The sequence below is a fragment of the Puma concolor genome, chromosome F2 (assembly GCF_028749965.1).
Source record: "Puma concolor isolate L17-30 chromosome F2, mPumCon1.1.hap2, whole genome shotgun sequence".
NCBI lineage: Eukaryota > Metazoa > Chordata > Mammalia > Carnivora > Felidae > Puma > Puma concolor.
In genome coordinates, this window is record NC_141684.1 from 68,279,362 (window position 1) to 68,300,692 (window position 21,331).

Consider the following 21,331-nt stretch of genomic DNA (forward strand, 5'->3'; position numbering starts at 1 on the left):
ATTGGACTTAAAAATGTAAAAACTTCTTTGTTTCAAAGGACATCATCAAGAAAGTGAAAACACATCCATAGAATGTGAGAAAATATTTGCAAATCATATATCTGATAAGGGACTTATATCCAGAATATATGAAGAACTTATATAACTCAACAGTAAAATGACAACCCAATTAAAACATGGACAAAGATCTAAATAGATATATCTCCAAGGAAGATATACAAATGGCTAATAAGTACATGAAAATATTCTCATTAGTCATCAGGGAAAGGCAAGTCAAACTGCAGTAAGTACTACTTCATATGCACTAGGATGGTTATAATCAAAAAGTCAGAAAACAAGTGTTGACAAGGATGTGGGAAACCAGAACCCTCATGTGCTGCTGGTGGGAATGTAAAATGGTGCAACCACTGTGGAAAACACTCTGGCAGTTGCTCAAACTGACACAGTTTACTACATGACACAGCAGTTCCACTCCTAGTTATATATTCAAGAGAAATGAAAACATATCTACACAAATGGAGATATTTATAGATTCGTGGACATAAATGTTTGTGACAGCATTATTCATAACAGCTAAATGGTGGCAATAGCCCAACGGGGTATCCATCAATTGGGTAAAAAAAAAAAAATAATTATGTGGTGTATACATACAAGGGAATATGATTTGACCTTCAAAAGTAATCAAATACTGATGCATGTTACAACATGGATGAACCTTGAAAACATTATGCTAAGTAAAAGAAGCCAGTCACAAAAGACCACCTATTATATGATTTATTTCATATTAAATGTGCCAAACATGGAAATCTGTCTATAGAGAAAGTAGATTAATGGTAGCTGGGGTGGAGGTGGAGGATTTGGAGGGTTGGGTGAAATGATAGCTAAAGAGTATGGGGGTTTTTTTTGAGATGATGAAAAAGTTCTAAAATTGACTGTGGTCATGGTTGCACATACCTTTGAATATATTAAAAACTATTGAATTGTACATATTAAAAAGGTGATGGTATGGCATGTGAATTATATCTCAGTAAAGCTGTGAAAAAATAAATTAATTCTACATGGCTAACATTATTCCTGTTTCTGATTTGTTGTTGTTCATTCAGTATCTTTGTCCAACCATTTATTTTTATACGTATTTAAAAAATATTTTTTTAATGTTTATTTTTGAGAGAGACAGAGCATGTGTGGGGGAGGGGCAGAGAGATAGGGAAACACAGAATCCAAAGCAGGTTCCAGGCTCTGAGCTGTCAGCACAGAGCCCAACGTGGGGCTCGAACCCACGAACCTCGAGATCATGACCTAAGCCGAAGTCGGACGCTTAACTGACTGAGCCACCCAGGTGCCCCTAGTTTTATATGTATAAATTCATATTAGTTTTCATACTTTTCCAATTTTTTAAATGTTTGTTTATTTTTGAGAGAGAGAGAGAACATGCATGTGGGAGGGAGAGAGAAGAAGACAGAGGATCTGAGAGGGGTTCTGCACTGATGTGAGCCTGATGTGCCTGAGAGCTTGATATGGGGCTCAAACTCATGACTTGTGAGATCATGACTTGAGCTAAAGTTGTACGCTTAACCAACTGAGGCACGCAGGCACCCCATACTTTTCCAGTTGATAGAAGTTCTGTCATTGTATATTATGTCATGCATTTAAAAAATTTCTATCATTTTAGGGTGCCTGGGTGGCTCAGTCGGTTAAGTGTCTGACTTGATTTCAGCTCAGGTCTTGATCTCACAGTTTGTGAGATCAAACCCCTCATCAGACTCCACACTGACAGTGCAGAGCCTGCTTGGGATTCTCTCTCTCTCCGTCTCTTTCTGCTCCTCCCCTGCTCTCACTCTCTCTCTCTTTCAAAATAAATAAATAAACCTAAAAAAAAATTCTGTCTTTTGCTGTGAAAATTATGTCTTTTTTGTTGCTCTGGAATAATTGGAATAGGCAGCAACTCTTGCCTTAGTTCTATTAGTGTTATTGTAAAAGTTCCCAGAAAGGTTTTGGTTCTGGTTCCAATATGGTGGAGTAAACCCACTACAGACTACTCCTTCAGCTGATTACAACTAAAACACAGAACAAAACACAAAACGAACCACCTGTGACCTCTGAAAAGTAAACAAAAGCATTATTGTGAAAGGAAATCAATCTTCAGGCTGGGCTTCTTCTGTAGCAGTTTTCCCCAAGGGCGTGTCCTAGCCATGGATCAGCACAGGAGCCCCACAGGCAGCTAAAACTCCAAGAAAAACCCATCTTTCTGGCCAGAGGAACCAGGTAGGAGAGTGGAGGAGTACATAGGAGGGGAGAAAGCTGAAGAATGGGTCTCCAATTGTTTATGAAACCACACAAGACATAGTCAAACCCCTGAGTGATACAAGCAGGAGACAGAGACAAGCAACACAGCAAAGGCTTAAGGAGCAGAAATGAAATTTGAAACATTCACACAAGTCTCCAGTTAGTCCCTGAATAATGCTCATCTGAGCTGAAGCCAAACCAGTGCAGCAAAGGGTTAGAGAACTGAACTGAAATGCACACTATTGCCTACAGAAGATAAAGGCAGAAATAACGCTTTGAATCTAACCATGGTGACTGCCTGTTAACAGTGTGAGATAACTAAAATGACGACGAGATGCTGCTACACAAGCTATTGGAATCGTCCAAAATCCGGGACACTGACAACACCAAATGCTGGCAAGGATGCGGAGCAACAGGAACTCTCATGCATTCCTGGTGGGAATGCAAAATCGTACAGCCACCTGGGAAGACAGTTTGGCAGTTTCTAGCAAAACTCTACTCTTACCATATGATCCAGCAATTGCGCTCCTTTGTATTTACTTCAAGGAGTTGAAAATTTATATCCACACAAAATCCTGCACACAGATATTTATAGCAGTTTTCTTCATAATTGCCCAAACTTGGAAGCAACCAAGATGTCCTCTAGCAGATGAATGGATAAATAAACTGTGGTACATCCAAACAATGAAACATTATCTAGGACTTAAATAAATAAGCTATTAAACCATGAAACGACATGGAGGAAACTTATATGTATATTACAAAGTCAGTTGTTCCCCTGGATATCCTTCCTCTCCCAGTTTTCATCAGTCTGTAACTAAAAAACTCCATACATTTGATTAAGCATCTTATTTTAGAAATTTTATATTCTACTTCTGCCGCTCTGATGTCAACATTTTCCTGATACTATTTGTAATACTTCTCTCCTACTTTAGTATTTATAGCCTGTTCTATTAAATCTCCCTCAATTATGACTTCCTCCAGTCATCCTTCAATGATATGAACCATATGAAGAGTAATTTTTGCACATGAGGTGATATACTTTCCAATCATTGACAAATCTGACAATGTCCCTTTTTCTTTCATATATGAACAAGTTGGAAAGAGAGAGGAAAGGGAAATACATTTAAATATCTACTATGTTTTAAGCACTTTCAAAAGCCATTATCTCATTTCTTTCTTATTTTGACACTGTGAGGTAACTATTACTTCTGTTTTACAAATGAAAAATTGTTAATGATTCAAAAGATAAAATATTTTGCTTATATATCTAGTAAGTGGAAGAGCAAGGGACATGATTTGAACTCTGGTTGTTGTCCTCCAAAGCCCCTACTCTCTCCTTTGCATCACACTTCATGATTTTTTTTTCACATGTTGAGGAATCAGCCAGTTGGTCTTGCCTTCCTCAGACCCTCTGGGTGTTAGACATGGTCTTCATCCTGCTAACTCAGAAACACTCACAGATCCTTACCACAGCAGGCAATCTGTCAACAGCCCCTCAACTGGAAGCTAGAATAATAATATCTATCATTCACTGAGCATCTTCAAGTGCTAGGCACTGTGCCAAGTGCTTTACTATTGAAATATATAATTTCTATTTTACAGGTGAAAAAACTGAGGCTTCCTTTTTTTTTTTCAACGTTTATTTATTTTTGGGACAGAGAGAGACAGAGCATGAACGGGGGAGGGGCAGAGAGAGAGGAAGACACAGAATCGGAAACAGGCTCCAGGCTCTGAGCCATCAGCCCAGAGCCTGACGCGGGGCTCGAACTCACAGACCGCGAGATCATGACCTGGCTGAAGTCGGACGCTTAACCGACTGCGCCACCCAGGCGCCCCAAAACTGAGGCTTCCTATTAGCACTTAGCTGGTAGGTGGTGGAGCCAGGATAGCCTCTTTGTTTCCCTAACTCCAAAGCCCATGCCTTAACCATCATGTAACTCTGCCTAGATAAATTCAGTGTCTGGTGTCACTGGACACACGTATACCAATCTAATCAAATTCTTCCATTATTTTCCATTGTGTTAGCTTGTAAAGTGTGATTGAGATTCTGCTGTAGCTCTCTAATTGGCTCTTGATTCCTCCTGTTGAGATTGGAACTTCACCCTGAATTTCAGTTCATTTTGTTGGATGTCGTGTCTGACCTGCTTTCTTCTTTCCATTGTTTTTCACCTTCACCTGTTGCCTGGGAGCACTGTACCTGGTATACATTGATTGCTTCCTGCTTGTCTTCTAGTATCTCCGTTGGCTACAATTTTTCTTTCCTTAATATAACTCCCAGATTGGACTAGCTTGGATATCATGCTGAGACACCATTTGATGCATCATCTCTATAGCCAAGTTTAGTTTCCCTGCCTTTGTTCTCCATGTAGTCAGTGTACATGAGTGAAATGAGTTTTCCTAATAATTTGGAGGTAAGATGGTCTTAGAGCATCACTAGTAATAAGGAACCTAAAAGCTATTCAGAGCAGAAATACACATACATGTTGCTTGTTAGTGGGTTCGCGAGGGTGACTGGTCCTAGGAAAGTATGATTCTTTGTAAAAGGAAACAAATTAAATTATGCATTGGGTGGGGGAGGGAGAGAGACAAGAGTAACCTACAATATATCTAGAATAGGAAAATCTAACAAGAATTTATCCTTGTTTATCCAGCATTACCAAAGGGGGAAAGAAAAATATCTAGTTATTCCATTGATGGCCAAAGATCATTCCTCAAAGTTTACAATAAAATAACCCCTATTGACCATGCAACTTCTCTGGTTACAGGAAGAACCTTCTGGTTATGAAAGTAGCCCCCAAAATGTCTTGAAAAAAGAAAATAGGTACTCTAGAGAAGGCAAATACTGCAACAGTAGAAGAATATTTATTTTATAAATTGGTGTTCTGATGTCACTTGTGAGTTTAATAAATGTACATTGGGCCTGGGAAACCAATTGACTGTAGGTTTTTTGACCAAATTGCATTTGAGAACCAGCAAAGCTGAGGATTAGACACTGCGATGTGGGTTACTATATCAATGTATTGCTACTTCATGGACTGTCTTCCAAGTGCCTATTTATATCATTTTTCATATCTTAGTTCTCTCAGTAATGAAAATATAAATCGATATAACTCACTTCCTTTCTCCACTGTGCATTGCCACTGGGGTCACTGAATGCTTTCATTTAGGCCCACATGAATCATAAAGTTATGTAGAGACATAAATGTACATTCTGTGGATATAAGATAAAGTATGAATTTAATTCCACTACTAACCAGATTTAGTTAAAACTAAATGGTGTCTTATTTTGCAGTGTGTCTATAGGATTGTTTCTCAGATCTCAGCTCTCTCTTAACTTGTGGCTCTTTCAGACTCCTATTAGATATTTTGTACTTCACTCTAAAGAGACTTCAATTGGTATGGCAATTTAATTTCGTTTCTAGAGTTATATCACAGAGAATTATTAGTTTTAAATTTTGACATCATTTCTTTATTGGAGCAGCAATTTTTTTTTTTTTTAATTTTTTTTTTTTTTCAACGTTTATTTATTTTTGGGACAGAGAGAGACAGAGCATGAACAGGGGAGGGGCAGAGAGAGAGGGAGACACAGAATCGGAAACAGGCTCCAGGCTCCGAGCCATCAGCCCAGAGCCTGACGCGGGGCTCGAACTCACGGACCGCGAGATCGTGACCTGGCTGAAGTCGGACGCTTAACCGACTGCGCCACCCAGGCGCCCCTGGAGCAGCAATTTTATTAAAGTTTTCTTTCAAACTTTAAACCTAATGTTGAAAAAGAAAAATTAACTTAGAGATCGAGCTAGAGAAATGCAGGAGGCTAAGGGGGTCCTCTGGTCCTGCCTTTGACATGAGTAAGGACTTAGCTGGATGCCTTGCTATAGTCCGTTCCTCCCTTTGTTGGGCTGGTCCAGGGTCAGTGTCTTAGCCACCTGACTCAGCTAGCTCCTGCCACCTACTGATTGGTTGAAAATATCGATTCTGGGCAATAAATAACTCAGTGCCACAGAAACTATCCTTAGGCACCATTTAAATGTTACTTTGACTGAACAACTTGACTTGGTGTTATTTGCTTTGTAAGAAGAGAGGGGGAATTGAGTTTAAAGTTTCATGCTACAGTAAAGAATCATTATTTTTCACCTTCTTTCTTCCTCCCCACCTCAGACATCCCAACCATGGCATCAGGACCTTTGGAACACTCCCAACTTCTGATTAACATTACATTACATAATAAGATCCAAGAGTGAGGAAGAGGGAAGGAACGGAGCTGGAGAGTTTCTAATATTGTCTTTTAAAATTTTTGAGCCATTTTCCACTCACTGATCATTTCCATGAACATGAGGAGAGATAGGCTTTGTTGTATGAACAAAACCCATTAATTGAGAGTGTAAATTCTGAACACACGTTTGGAATAACAAAACTTCATTAAATGGAAACAATCAGGATGAACTGTGGAATAGAAACTTGTATTTTCTTCTCTGGTTGATATGTCTGAAGACACCCATGAGCTCTGAAATAAAAAAAAAAAGGATGTTTCTATTCTATTTCATTTCATATTATTCTTTTACTCATCTTTATACTTTTACGTGCTTGTCAAGACCTTAACTCCAGATGATCAACTGTAGATGGTCAAAATATACGTCTTCATTATGTCATAAATTATTTCTACACGTGTACACCAGTGTAGGTGAAATCTGGTGGTCATTAAGTATCCATCTTTACTTGAGTACTAGTTGGTTTACTCCCCAGAGTAGATTGGTAAATTCCTTATCTTTGTAATATGGACAATTTATATAATACCTGGTTTACAACCCCCCCCCCCAAGACATTATTACCCTTCCTCAATTAAGTGAATAGGAAAAATGACATATGGAGGATATCAAGACCATCCAAGAAAAGTGAAAAGTCCTTAATTTTTCCTTAAATCAACAAATATATGTTGGTTAATATGTTTACTGCTGATTTATGAACTCAGATCATTTTGTGTGATATTTACCACCATATTCTATCATTAATATTTATTATTAAGGGAGGAATGGGACAATATTCATTGAGCACCATGCTTGGTAAATCATGTCATGCATTTCAGATACTTCTCAGTGCCAGTTAGGCATGCCTCAAATTTCCATAGAGTCTGAAGTAATAGTTGTAAATCTCAGGATTTTAAAAATAATATTCTCTAAAATATTTTTACTGATGTTCTCCATAATGTATACATAAATAACACCAAGACACCTTTTTAATCATTTTGTATGTGCCATTTTCCAAACTACCATGCATACTAGCCTGGAAGATGATGTGACACCAGCGTAATTGCATCATTGGTTAAATTGCTTTACTTAAAAAGAACTAGTCTGAATGGATGGACCAATTTTTCCAATATATTTTCACTTTCCAGGAATCTCCATTGTGGAGTTAAATATTTGAAAATGTTAGTATAATATAAACAGGCCAGTATCCTAGGTTTCTCTGTTTATTCTCACTGTATATGCCTTTACATAGCGTTCATGTCCTTGAAATTTATTGACTTTTTTGGTCCAGTTTTCCAGAATGTGAACTTTTTAAAGAAGTTCGAGACTGTTTAGATCACTGTTTTATCCCCAAAGTCTAACTCAATAAATGTTTATTGAAAGAATCACTTTAAAAGAATCTTCTTACAAGGCAATAACGATAAATATTTAAACAATACCTTATTGCTAGCTTTTAAAGTAATTTCTTGACAGATTTACTGAATGAGACCAGCCTGTTTAATAAATTATAGTATTCAACTTTAATTTTCCCATCCATGGTTTTCTGTCTTCTTTTTGGAACTTTGTGCACTGATTTGGTATGCTTTTCCACAAACTTCAACATTTAATAATTTCTCTAAGAAAAAATTGTGAAGCTTTGTTAAAATTCAAATTACAGCTTTACCTAATAATTCTAGCCTATGAATAATGCTTTTCCTATAATATATGCCAGTTCTCGTGTTGGGAAATTTTATAAAATTACCCATTTTCTCTTTGCATTAGTTTGCTGCTGACACTGTAACAAATTACCACAAACTTAGTGGCTGAAAACAATGCATATTTATTTTCTTGTAGTTCTGGAGGGCAATAGTTCACAATCATTTTCACTGGGCTAAGGTCGAGGTGTCCTGGGGCTGGTTCCTTCTGGAGAGAATCTATTCCTTGCCTCTTCCAGCTTCTAGAGGCTGCCTGCATTCCTGATTCCTGCCCTTCCTTCACCTACCCAGCTAGCAATGCAGCATCTTGCTTCTGTTATTGCATTGCCTTCTTCTTCTTTATGCAAATCTCCCTCTACCTTCTACTTCAAGAAAACATGTGATTGCATTTATGGCCCATTGAGATAACCCATAATAATCTCATGTCAGAATTCTTATTTTAATCATGCCTGCGAAAGTCTGTTTTTGCCACATAAGGTAGCATTCATAGGTTCTAGGAATTAGGACCTACATATTTTGGGGAGATGTTGTCCAGCCCACCACACCCTTCTCTATTTAATTTCTGTACTAAATCTATGATGCTTTCTTAATAAAAATGTCTTAAAATATGTATAAAACATTTATTTTTATTGATGCTGTTTGCTTTAAAGAATTAAAGAATTTTAATAAAAAACAAATTATATTTTCACAGAAATTACAAAGTTTTATCAAGTTGTCACCTCCAAAATCTCCTGACTCTGATCCCTTGTGGTGGTATTGTGGAAGACTGTGGCAGGTCAGGGGTGGAGAGACAGTTGGTTTGGTCAGCATACTCTTCACACCCCAGGATACAGCAACTGAAACCGGTAGAATTTATTTCATTCTGCTCTGACACTTCTCCCCTTCTGCAAGCTTTTTTGTTTATGGAAGATGAAAATGTTAAAAACAGAAAACACACGTTTACTCAATTTCACATTCCTGCTTAGACTGATACATTGTTCTTAATATGCTGCACCCTCTAAAATGTCCATCTGTCAGGGTGCCTGGGTTGCTTAGTCGGTTAAGTGTCCAATTTCGGCTCAAGTCATCATCTTGTGGCTCATGAGTTCGAGCCCCACATAGGGCTCCGTGCTGAACAGCTTAGATCCCGGAGCCTACTTCCGATTCTGTGTCTCCCTTTCTCTCTCTGCTTCTCCCCTACTCACTCTCTCTCTCTCTCAAGAATAAATAAACAAAAAAATTGTTTAAATGTCCATCTCTCTCATCTGTGCTGGTTCCTATCCTCTGAAATCTCTAGTAACTCTTTCCCTCGCTGGTAGCACTTTCTTAGCCTTCCAAATTACCCAGGGAATCCCTGTCTCAGGGAAGTGTCTGTAAGCCCTTCCCACGTGACCTCCACATACACAGCCCCTTCAGCTATCACTCATCATCTGATTTACAACTACTTATTTTCTGGTCTCTCTTCTCCCCTAGGTTGTGTGCTCCATAAGGGTAGGAACCGTGCGTGTCCTTTAGATTGTAACATGTAACATTCTACCCACCCCAGAGTTGGTGTTCACTAGATGTGTGCGAATAAGTAAAGGCTCACTCAACAATTGTGTGCTGACTAAATGGATGAAGTTTCCTTTACCAGTGAGTTTACTAATTTCACTAACTTTTCTAACATCACAAATTTTGACACATGCACATTCCATAAAGTGTGAGGCATAGTGAGAAAATGGGGAGAGTTTTTCACTTATCAGTGTCGATATTATAAAAACAGAAATATGTAAAATATTTTCTGTATTTTGGGGGTAGAATCATGTGGATCTGATCCTGAACCACCTGAATTTGTGGTTCTGGCCAAATGGGACAAATATGCATCAATATCCTTCTGAAAGCAGTGTCAGTAGGTCTTATAGTTTCTACTTAAGAACTCTGACAAAGGAGGTGTATATATATATATATGTATATATATATATATACATCTGTGTGTATATACACACACACACACACGCATAGATGTATTTATTTATACATATGTATTTATTTATGTTTATATACACACATATTTTAAATATATATTTATATATTAAATATATTTTAATTTATTTATGTTTACATAAGATATTATATAATATATAAATATATAATATATATATGATCTTTGTAGACTCTCAGAATATTGAAACTGTGAGGACTACAGAAATCATTGATTTTATTGTGTGTTACTTTTTAAAAATTTTTTGAATGTTTAAATTTATTTGAGACAGAGAGACAGAGTGTGAGTGGGGGGGGGGGGGGCAGAGAGAAAGAGAGACACAAAATCCGAAGCAGCCTCCAGGCTCTGAGCAAGCTGTCAGCACAGAGCCCCAAGCAGGGCTCGAACTCAACAAACCGTGAGATCATGACCTGAGCCGAAGTCGGAAGTTAACCGACTGAACCACCCAGGGGCCCCAGTGTGTGTGTTACTTTTAAGATGAGGACAGGTGGGGCGCCTGGGTGGCGCAGTCGGTTAAGCGTCCGACTTCAGCCAGGTCACGATCTCGCGGTCCGTGAGTTCGAGCCCCGCGTCAGGCTCTGGGCTGATGGCTCAGAGCCTGGAGGCTGTTTCTGATTCTGTGTCTCCCTCTCTCTCTGACCCTCCCCCGTTCATGCTCTGTCTCTCTCTGTCCCAAAAATAAGATGAGGACAGGTGTATGTATGCCTGTAGAGGTATTGATCTGCCCCAAATCATAGAGTCAAACCTGGGACTGGAATCCAGCCCTCCTGCCCAATGAGTTTATTGCTGTCTCTACTATGCCATAATATAGTAATTTAAACACAGTTTTCAAAAGTCAGTAGGTCTTCCAAAATTCTAAACCAGATCTATCATTTGCCTTTTTCTCATGATGAGAAGCAGTGAAAAGAAAACTAGATTAGGATCACCTAACTTGGATATGTTGATGGAGGTTTTTTGTTGCAGCCCCAAAACATTGTAGAATGGTACCTATAAGGCAGATGCCGCCTCTGCTGTGGATTGGGAGCTGCAGAATTCGGAAGCCACCTCTGCTCTGAACAGGAAGCTGCTGAGTTAGAAAACTGCTTGACAAATCAGGAAGTTGCCACCATGACTGCTGGCTCCAAAATCCTGCTGGGGATTGGCTCACACCAGAGCATCCGAACAGCAGTACCTAAATCATATGCGGAATCTTTGCTCCATAGGAGTCTGGGAAATGGTGTTTTAGTATGAAAGAGAGGCCCACACTGGTTTTAATCTTTCTTGGATGATGATGGGACAAATTTAACCTCTGTGACCCCCAAATAAGACGATGGATATGAGAGCAGTTTGTCACAAAGACTTGCAAAATGCCAGTTATTTAGTGTCATTCCCCAGGCCGTTGTGCCCTCCTAGTTATTCCTACTTCTTTTAGCCTATGTGGCATGCTAGTGGGATGAAATACAACTATCTTACTAGAATATCACTCACTTATTCAATCCCTGAATATATCTGCCCATGAAAATAGTACAAAAGGGAATGGGGAATATGATATCTTTAGCTTGGACTTATTTCCATGGCTAAGTTTAGAAAAGCGTTTTAATGAGTCTTCTTGTTAGCAGGCTATAGCTTAATGCCATTTGGCTCTCCCTGAAGACTCTTCTAAAATTATTCCTGATCTTGGGACTTATTTTACTTTAAAGTAAGCGGACATGCTCTGAGTCTTGTGCTGGTTTATTAATTGGAATGAGTGACCGAGAAAACTTGGCTGGTGTCGTTTGGCAAAATTTGGGGCTATTAAAAACATTCTGAAAACCACATTCAGAATCTAACTTGCTGGCCTGGGAAAATTGACCCCCCACTCTTCACTCCCCGTTTTCCAGTGGTTGCACTGTTTTGTGTCCTCCGTGACCCAATTCAGCTTGATCTCAAGTTGCTACCCTTCTTCTCACTGGCCTTCCGCTCACTTCCCACAATCTTTGCCGTGACCCCACTCTGTTGTTTTTATTTCCAAGCCTATGAAATAAAAATGTAAAGTACTTTCCTACATATGTTCTTTAAGTTCTCTTGGATAATGAGCCATCGTTATTGTGGGTGAGAAAGATGATCACTGATTCATTTTGTGGGGGAAACATGATACAAATTAATTTTCAGTATTGGCAGGTATTTGTACTTACACTTCCCTGTGCTTAAAATAATATTTCTTGCCATTTGAAAAATGAATTCAATATTATGATTTGTAAATATTGCTTATAAGAATTATAAAACTTTCTATGAAATGTAGGCTATCTCAAGTGTGACTGCATAGTGGTGGTAACTCAAACTGTCTCCGACGGAGCTCAGGTTGTTGGGCAACCTCTCTGGTCTTCCATTTTCCTATGGATAAATCAAGATGAGTTTCATCTCCAGCAGTCTAACATTTCTATGAGCGGATGAATGTTTAGCTACCCGGCTTAAAAGTGATGGCTTGCCTACCTCACTAACCTATCCCAAAATAAGGATCTTAGGATATGGGATTACAAAGTGCATTACTGAATTCACTTCTCTATTTTTTTCTCTTCCTTCTTCCATCTCTCTCTTCTCCCTGCACTAATAGATTTCAAGAGGAAAGAACAGACCCTGAGGGGTTGTCTTTCTTTACATGACCAGAGCTAGAGGTGGACACGGTCATTAGGAGGGAACAGCGGAACTATTTTTGAGCGTTTCTTTTCCATAAAGGAAGTAACAGGACGCACCTCACCGGGACAATGTCAACAAGGAAAGTTCTTACTTTCTTCCTTAGCCTGGTTGCTCATGATGAGCAGTTACATATTCAAATGAATCTGTCAGGGACAAGAGTCTGGTGCTTGAGTTCCTGCTCGGCCCGATGACATTGATTTGTGAGCATAATGCTCGGCTGCAGGATGTGTGACAGATAAATTTTATCAAAATTAAGGCACAATTAAACATTTCATCTTCCTAATTACTGGCTGTAGATTCAGCCTGATGACCATGTGCTGTAAGAAATCAGCGACCATTACACATTTTAATGGAGCACAGCTGTCTTACAGCTTGGTAATATTTGCACAGTGCCACAGAACTGTAATTTATGATAAAAAGAAAAAATGTGTATTGGCGCTTTTTTGCCAAAATAGATTAAGGATTCATATACTTTAATGAGATTTGGACCTAGTCTTGGATTATCGTTATAAATGATTTATGTGCATGTTGGTGGACTCCTGTAGTTCAGAGTTGATTTGTGTTTTGGTCTACCAATATGTAATTCAATATCTATTCTTGAGCCAATACCCATCACTTTCCCCCTTTTCCATTTCTTTTGCGTCTTACATTTCTTTCACCTCTCACAAGGAAGGACAGATGGGAAGGGAACAAAGCAGAAAGGCAATGGCGGGAAGGCAGGAAGGACCTTGTTGAAAACAACTGTAGCTTCTTAAAAATTCATCGGGAGCAAGCTGAGGGAAGGGTGGAGGTGCCTTGACTGCAGGAACAGACGCCCACGTGGACCTGTCTTCACCAGCCCTGGCCTCACGTAGGGACACAAAAATCCACGGCTTAGTGGGTGGCGTGGCAGACAGGCCCACGAGGACCAAACCAACCCTGACTGCAGAACTGATCTTTGCTCTTCTGAGAGGACAGGTGACTGACAATTAAACCCTCCTCTTCTGTTCCTTCATCTGTGATGGAGGGAAAGGCTCTATCCCCTTTTCTGAGACTCCTGAGAGCACTGAGGGAGACTTCCAGTTAGTTATTACTGTAAAAGGCAACGTGGCAGTGCTAGTCTCCTCACTACTACCACCGTAAGGACTTCTGGGCTGTGAGTTTGGCTCCACTTCCTGTTAACCACCGTTGCTGTGTGTCTCTTTATTACCGTTCTTACTGGAAAAACACTTCAGCATGTTTGATGAATGAATTGCTGTGAACAAATTGGTCACCAGTAGGGTCATGAATAGTCAAAAATGTACACGGAGATTCTATATAAATTGCTAGTGCATGGTGCATAGCTGTTGTGAATAAATTGGGGAACAAATGTAAATTTTGGTATCTGACTGGTGATTATTATGATGATTAAATTTGTCCAGGTAAATTGATGGCACATCTCCAATCCTTCTCATGTGCAGAGGATGCACACCTCTTCAGAAGTATTTCTTTTCAGAAAGCACACTGTGGATGAGAGAAAAAGGCAAGATACCAGAATCTACATGAATCTGCTCAATTTAGGTGTTAACTTGCCTACTGAAAACAGAGAACATACCCTAATGAATTCAGAAGGCCTATATATATATATGTAACAGGGAAAGAAGAGCTCATCATTTTATCATCCCGATCTTCTCCAGGCTTGATTTATTTCGGCACTCATATGCTGGAATGTTTCATACTGTACCAGGTTGCATATGCTTGCACACTAATTCTCAATTGCCGTATGCAGTTTGTGACAACCATCTGCTTCGACCTCCCTTTGAGTTCTTTCTCCCACTCAGCCCAGCTGAAGTAAAAATATGGACAGAAACAACTTCTGCAGGGAAATGAAAAAGTTAATAGGAGAGTTAAAGTTACATTGTGTATCTGCCTTTTGCATGGATGTGCTCCTGCAACTTATGCTCCACTTATCAAATATTTCTGCAATGCAAAGCCTGACACTTAGCAGAAAGATGTAAAGAATGCCATGTTTCTTCTGACAGTCTTGGCTGTGGAGGAAAGGTAATAATAAAATACATACATCTAGTGCACATCTCGATGCTGGAGCCCACTAGCACTGCTCCCTAGCCTAGACCTACAGTATGTAGCACCTTGTCACATACCAGAGGACGAAGGGGGAGGGGAGGAAGGAAGAAAGAAGCAAGCATATTTGGAAAATGCCTGAAAAAAATCAACAGCGCATTTTGGAATTTGACTTGAAGAGGAGGGTTGATATATATATCCTAAAAATTATTGAATGAGGGCATAGGAGAAAGAACTTCCATAACAACAGAGCTCAGATCCCATGTCTTTTTGCATGGAGCATGAAAGGAGAAATAGGAAAAGGTGTCTGAGAATTTTATACATGTGTATTTGTGTTTGAGAGATTAAAAAAAGAGAAATGCTTGAGTTATTAGAAAACACACTACGGTCATGAAAGTGATTGTATTTATTGTACTTCATCAGATCAAAGGAACCACCAATTGTATTGGACCCGATCTCATGAATGCTGAAAGTTGAAAAAAAAATTATGTCTTAAAAACAATGAGAAGTTCGATATCTCTATCTATATATGTATATGTAATTCTAAATCCACATCCATATCTGTATCTCTCCCCAAATTGATCAAAGTATGGTATCTCGGTCTTCCGTACTGTGAGCATATGTCTGACTCTAAGAACAAAAGAAAAATGACCTGGAGACCGTAAGACAAATTATGGTATGGGAAATTTATGGGAGAAGAAGAAGGAGAGAAGAAATAGGAGGATGGGAATGGAGGAAAGAAAAAACTGGGTACGTATAGAGAGGACTAGAGAAGCAATCTGAAATAATGCTGTCACGCTAGTATTCGGAAGACCACCATCACAGCCTCTGTGTTCCAAAATCATTAATATTACTACAGGAAAAGCACAAAGTGAGAACATGAAATGAAATTGGCAGATAAAGAAAAAAATGTCCTGGATATAGCACTGATGAATTTCAGATGGAATCAGATATAAAGCCTGGTGAATCATTACTAAAATGGGCAAAATACAAGTTCAGTGTGTTCTCTTAGCGTCTGAACCACCAGATTCTGTCTAAATATAATTGATTAATTCTAAAAGCCACCAGACACGCAAATATTATTTGTTGCATTTTACCTTTTCCTTCAAACTTAGATGGTCTATCGGAAGAATTTCAGTTGAATATGTCAGAGCCAGATTATGTAATTGGGGTATATTGCCTGACAATTGTTGAGAGAAATTTAAAATCCTTTTGAGACCTCCAAAGGGAATAGTTAATGATCAATTAGTAATGATTTAGAGCGTGGGCTTTGGAATCAGATGGAGTGGGTTAAAATTCAGCTCCACTTTTGACTCTGCCATTTTTAACATATGAACTTGAGCCCCAGTTTCTCTGTTTGTAAGATGGCTGAGAAGAGCACCTACCTCACTGTTGTTAGGATGAAGTGAGAACATATATGTAAACCACCAGCACACTGTTTAGTACATAATAAATACTCAATTAATGATAGTTGTACCTACTGCTATTGAAAAGTCTGGAGGGAACAGATGATAAAAGCTTCATGGGCAGTGGGAAGGAAAATGCAGGAAAATGACCATGGACAGTTTGTGGTGGATGGGGCACTGAGTTCTTTCATGGGCAGGTAGGGGCATGAGATGTTAAATTTGCTTAGTTGAGAAAATGTGATCTTCTGTTATCATATGATGATGAAGCCTAAATATAAAGATTACACACACCACCGATTCTTTGGCAAATATTCTATGAAACCACAGCACACGGTTCCATTTCTGGAAATATAATTCCTTCTCTATTGAACTGGAATATTTTATGAAGGCTGAGATTTGCTACCTTTGTTTGATTAATGCTTGAGGTCAATTTGAAATGTGTGTGTGTGTGTGTGTGTGTGTATTACATATTTGAATACATAGGTATATATAGTTCCTGATATTAAAAAGACTCCTGTAATTTGGATTTTCAAAGATAGTCTCTGCTTTGTTTCTCTTAGTTTCTTCCAGAAACAGAAAGACTTGATCACTCTCATTTTTATTTTCAGCTAACTGGTTTCATCTACTTTGATTTGTGTTATGCAGCAGAATTTTTGGATGCCAGATGTCTAAAACACATAGGTTAAAAGCAGGTCAGTTTCAACTCAAGACTATCATTTTACAGTTTAGTGAATATATTTACAAATTCCATAGTAACAAGCCTGTTGACACTGGCACAGTGAAATTATTATCCTCAACAAATAATCCAGTACAAAAGTGTTTTCTTCAGACCCTGTGTGCCTATCAGTCACTGATGAGAGCCCAGCACCTGACGATAGGGCTTATGAAAGTTTGAAGTGGAGGAAGAGGAGCTGTAGCTTGGGGCTCTTGTTAATGACTCCCGCATCCTCACTCTGCAGCCAAGCCTGGCAAAGTCCACAAGAAACAGCAGGGCTTAAATAGCTCACTGCTAGTCCTAGCAGGGTTCTTGTCAGTCAGATATATTCACTGCATACCTATTGTGTGCAGAACGTAGCGTTTCACTTGCCAATTCAGCACTGAGAGGTTGGTTTAGCCCTTTTTATCTTTATGACCTGCAGACTGGTAACAGCATTTCTAGCAGTGTGTTCATTTTAACAATAATTTATTCCAATAAAACAAGGTGGATGTTCCCTAGATATGGACACCATATGCCCTGAATTTTCTGGGCTAATCTTGATTTCATGTAATTTTATTTTCATTACAATAAAGGCAATTAGTGAAATACATAATGAAATGTGATTTCAATTTTTTATATTATTCTGAGACTTCATATAATGAATTGGCATATCAGGAAAAAATATTTTGCTAGATTACATGTATGGATTTCTTTGGAAAATGTGGTTACTGGGTAGGTCATGGTGATCCTTATTTTTACTTCTTGAACAAAAACCATGCTCTTTCAGGAGGGTGTTCTAGCACCTATGTAAACCTTTGGCTCCACTGATGACTTCCCAGCTCTTCCGTTTCCCCTTCAAGGAACATTAAAGGCTGTATTCTGATATAGCCATGGATCTTAACATCTGTTAAGAAATTTTAGGTTTCAAGTAATAGAGACACCAGCTTAAACTGACATAAAAATACGGGAGATTTATTAGGTCATATACTTGAAAAGGTAAGTCAGGGCTGGCTGTAATTGAGGCTTAACTTGGAAACTCATATAATGTTGTCCAGGACTGGTTTTGTCTCAAGTTTCCCTGTCCTTTGTGTTGACTTCTTCCTCACATTCCACACAGGGCCGTGGATAGCCCTCAGTTACCTTCAGCGTCTCAAAATGGCCCTAGCAGTTCTAGACCTTTCATCTTTACTCCTCACTGGCAAGGAAAAGAAAGATTTCTTTTGGTAGCATCCATGAAAGAACTAATTTCAGTACCAGAAACCCTAGCAAACCTTTCTTCTGCTTCATTGGTTCTGCTTGGGTTCTGTGTCTTGTCATCAACCGATTAGGTCCCACTTTAAAATTTGGGGTGAGGTCAATCATATCTATGCCATGCCATGTGATTAAAAATGGTTCCTCCAAAACAAAATTAGGGAGGGGAAGGATGCTGGAAAGAATGAAATATCAAATGTCTACTATAAGGCTCTGTGTTTGTGCATACCATTAAAACACAATTTCCTAGAGTAAAAGAGCAATTTGCAATGCAAAGCAGTCAAATCATATTATCTGTACATGTTGAGTGGTCAGCCAGACTCACACACTGGCTGAAAGGTTGTTTTTTTTTTTGTTTTTTTGTTTTTTTTTCCTGAAGACGAGGCACATAGTTCATAAGGTGAAATTTCATGCCTGACACAGAGTGTTGCATCCAGGAGATGGGCAGGTTTACTCATATTTAGTCAGAATTACAAATAGATCAAGAAACTCCAGGTCAGCAGAACAAAGAAATATAATAATATCAGTATTTCTCTTAAAAAACATGGGAATTATGAGGATTCCAGAGGCCCTCAGATCATGGAACAAAGAAGAACATCCTAGAATTATGAAGCTAAGGTGAAATCCTGAATATGCTGTCTCCTAGACTTACTCCACTATAAGAATTATCTGGGGGAACTTGTTTAAAACACAGATGTTTGAGTTCCACCCCAAACTTTCTGAATCAGTAGCTCCAGGGGAAGGGCCTAATAATCTATATTTTCAAAAGCAAGCAAATTGGGAAACATCAATTTACTCTACATCTCCCACTCATCTGTGAAAATCACATAAATTTGTATTAGAACAGGGAGGATACTGCTTGCAATTGCCTCATTTATTCATTCAGCAAATATTTATTTTACATTTATTCTGTTCTAGATACCATGCTTCTAGGCAGTAAATACACAGAGAAGTATAGTCAGATAAAGCCTCTGGATTCATGGAATTTATGGTGTTATAGGGAACACAGTTAATAAATTAGAATTACATAGACACATGATTACTACAAAGGGGAATTATAGACTGCTTGAGGAATGATTAGGAGAGCTAGTGTCATCAAGAGAGCCTTAACTACTTACCCATTGGTGTTTTCACGCATATGAGATACAACTGAATGTCCAGTAGGAGATGACAAACGTGAGAACGAGTCCAAGATAGACCACACTCCACTGATGACCAGGGAAGCAAACTGGCCAGATCATGTAAGTATAAGAACATCATGGAAAGAGATCTTGAGGAAACACCCCAATCACTGGTGTTTATTCTATCTTCATACATCTCCCAAATGTTTACTTAAACTGAGAGGTGAAGCTGTTTCCTGATCTCAAAAACCGAATTCCTAGAACCAAGGGATTGCTGATTTTACTACCTTCAGCACTTAACAATGGAGAAGTCAAGCTCATGCATATAGAGTTAGATGTTGGTGCTGTGTGCTTGTAAAGAGCTTTGCAATTTAGTCAATTTAATCAAATAGATAAAACTTGCCTTTGTCGTTTCTCTCACATGCAATTTGAATATCAGAAAAGATGAAATCAGAAGATGTTCTGTCACTTGCATTCACAAGAATAGAAGACTTTCTATCCACTTTTCTATTACTGTTTCAGTGTGGCCATTCAGTAACATGTGAAACAGTGGTATTACAACGCTTCTTTTGTAAATGAGAATTACTGTTGGGATGTATCACAAATTTTCATTTGGGGGGGGCGGGGAGAGGGGCAGAGGGAGAGGGAGGGGAAGAATCTTAAGCAGGTGCCATTCCCAGTGTGGAGCCCGATTGGGGTTCCATATCACAACCATGAAATCATGACCTGAGCTGAAATCCAGAGTGGAAGCTTAACCAGCTGAGCCACCCAGGGGTTCCCCAAGTTTTCAGTTTAAATACCAAATTTTTATTTCTGACGATTGTTGATTCAAATCACAGAGTAGTAATGAATATTTTGACTTTCTGAATATACTTTCAGCTCTGAATCTGGTATAGAAACTGCAATTCTATTAATTCTATTATGTTGATATTTAAATGTTGTCTAGTAAAAATGCTATATGTAAGGCAAAGGAGTAAAAATATCAGGTGATTCTTTATAACACACAGATGAAAATCTATGGTGTATTAATTTCAAGTTGATAGTCCAATATGGAAAATTCTTGTCTTACCAATACCCAGGATTTTAAGATTGTGTTACTTTTATTGAAAACCAGCTTCTTGTTTTCCTCCAAAGTAGTTTATTGTGTAAACATAATGTATTGTTTGGCTTAGATAGGATTTTTTAAAAGTATCAAATTTATAAAATGCTGCTTTGAGACTGAATTGCACTGGTCAATATTGCCATGATTTCCTGGCATCTTGGAAATCTAACTCAAGATTCATTATAAAATACTTGTTACTAAGACTAAGTTTGTGTCTTTGGAGTAAGAGCCCAATGGCCATAAAACCAACTCTTCTGTACACACAATTAGTTGCTTGTTTTTCATAAGTATGTTTTGAATTTTGCTTACATGAAGCTGAAATATCTTCAGGAAAATTAAAAATTCAATTAACAAATCAATATTTTAATTTTATAGCCTAGGCACTTGGAAATACAGACTGCTGGGACTTTTGTTGATGATGCTATTGTTGCTGTTGCTGTTTGGTTGATTTTTTTGGTTTCCTTCCAGATGTTTTACAGCATAAAGATAGCCATAGAAAATCCATTCTTAAGTAAATGGACACGTTTCTCTTCCTTATTATATAGAGGAGATAAAGATGACTGTAATCAGTATACTTGTTGGCAACTACATAATAATCTTTTGTTTGAGTTATACCTGGCTTAGAGGCTAGAGTATCAGCATAACGAGATAGAATTCTTGAGGGAAATCCTTGGGGGGAAAGTCAAAAACAAAAACAGGAAAACAAAATGATTGTCCACTTATGATACTGGGTATTTTGGGGGATTCAGATGGTGTGCTGTTTGTCAGGCAAGAGAGGATAGGCAATGAGCAAAAGAAGACATAATTACAGAATGGAGAGACGGAGACCTGATCACATCATTTGAATTCTTAGATCCAGCCATGCTACATGC